Below are 1,656 nucleotides of genomic sequence, written 5' to 3' on the forward strand. Positions count from 1 at the left end.
ACAAAACTCCCCCAAACATCTTTTTTTTTTTTTTTTTATGTATATGGAGAAAACCAGGAATGAAACAGGAGAGGAAGGACTGTAAATAGAAGCAATTGGGAGGCAGAATCGGGGAGTGATCGGACGGACAGCATTTTGATCCAGCAGGCGGCCAGGCATTACATGGTATTCATCTGTGTGGTCTTCACCGAGTGCAGAAAATGAATTTCACGGATCAGGTTGACAGGTAAAGAAATCGGGGGTGCCCTCGAGGACCTCGTGGCGCAACGGTAGCGCGTCTGACTCCAGATCAGAAGGTTGCGTGTTCAAATCACGTCGGGGTCAGTAGTTTTAGCGTCTGTGGAAGGTCCTGGTCTGGGAAGTGAGATGGAGGAGGAAGAGAAAGGTGCCTTCCCGGCTTTCTCCCACCTTGGCTGCCCTCATTAAAATACCTTTAAAAAGTAAATAATAGGCAGCATACAGAGGAAGATGCAACGTCTCAGTATTGTACCTTTGGCTTTTTTGGGGGCTCATAGAAACACTTTTACTCCTTTATTGCAAATGTTCTGAATTTCACTTTTCACCAACTCGTCCATTAATATTCCCAACGCTCTCAGCCTTCTCTCCATGCTCACTTCTGTGCTCGCAGACCCATCTCTTCATCCACAGGTCTTTCTAACCTTCGGAACCTTAGCAGATCTTCTCAGGCAACTAGTCTGCTTCTAGGAGGTGACCTTAGCTCACCCGCGCCACACATGGGTCAGCTTTTCCGTGCCAGAGAGGTCCCACAGCAAGTCCACCCTTGGATCTCTGGGATTCCTTATCACTTCAAATCACAGAAGAGGTCAGTTCCTTTCCAGATGCAGAAAACTGAACACAGTTTTGTTTGTCAAACTGAGACTACAGGGAATGAGAGAAAGTTAGTCTTCTGGGCTAGAAGTTCCTTGAACCCCCTAAAACTCTATGTCAAGATTATGTGCAGGAATGTACATCTTACTCTCATCTGGGGCTCCAGACTTCCGTCCGCCATCAACAGATTATGAACCATCACATTACAGCATGGGAGAAAGGGAAAGCACATTTACGTCAACAGCATCCATCATTTTGCATAACTTAGAATAAGTTTAAGACGCGGCATTTGGGTTATCAGCAGACATTGTGCTATAATGTAACCTTCACATAGCACACAGTGACAGATATCCCATCTGAGCATGCCTCCGAGCACCGGAGAAGCAAATCCACAGTAAGCTTTTTCCATTTCTTTTTAACCCCTTTCTTAGGAGTTAATTCAGACTCAGGGCTACCGCCTTACAAAAGACAAATTACTACTCTGAAGGGAAAAATGAGAACCCGTTTTTTATCTCTACAGATTGAGGTGGGGGGAGACAAACTAGGGAAGAGCTGAATATTAACTATGAGGGTACAACCACCCATAGCAGAGTGGCGCAGCGGAAGCGTGCTGGGCCCATAACCCAGAGGTCGATGGATCGAAACCATCCTCTGCTAGCCTTGGTCCTTTTCCTCCCCTTAGCAGAGGGAGCAGGAAAGAAGAGATGAATTCTTGTTACAAATCTTGTGAAAGGTTTGATTCTTTAAATTATGTCTATGTCAAAAGGATAGAAATAAAAACCTAACAAAATTTGCAATATGCCATCTATAGATCTTTGGTGGTGTCTG

The 1,656-nt window shown here is 45.0% G+C and overlaps 2 non-coding genes across 2 annotated transcripts; both read left to right on the top strand.

Annotated features, from left to right (window-relative positions):
- Positions 1–252: 252 nt before the first annotated feature.
- Positions 253–324, top strand: TRNAW-CCA (transfer RNA tryptophan (anticodon CCA)). Its single transcript has one exon. It is a non-coding gene; the product is annotated as a tRNA-Trp (tRNA).
- Positions 325–1,413: 1,089 nt separating this feature from the next.
- On the top strand, positions 1,414–1,485 carry TRNAM-CAU (transfer RNA methionine (anticodon CAU)). The gene has a single exon. It is a non-coding gene; the product is annotated as a tRNA-Met (tRNA).
- The last annotated feature ends 171 nt before the right edge of the window (positions 1,486–1,656 follow it).

Source organism: Leptonychotes weddellii, unplaced genomic scaffold (genome assembly GCF_054177405.1).
Source record: "Leptonychotes weddellii isolate Sample4059 unplaced genomic scaffold, ASM5417740v2 HiC_scaffold_604, whole genome shotgun sequence".
In the NCBI taxonomy this organism is placed as follows: domain Eukaryota; kingdom Metazoa; phylum Chordata; class Mammalia; order Carnivora; family Phocidae; genus Leptonychotes; species Leptonychotes weddellii.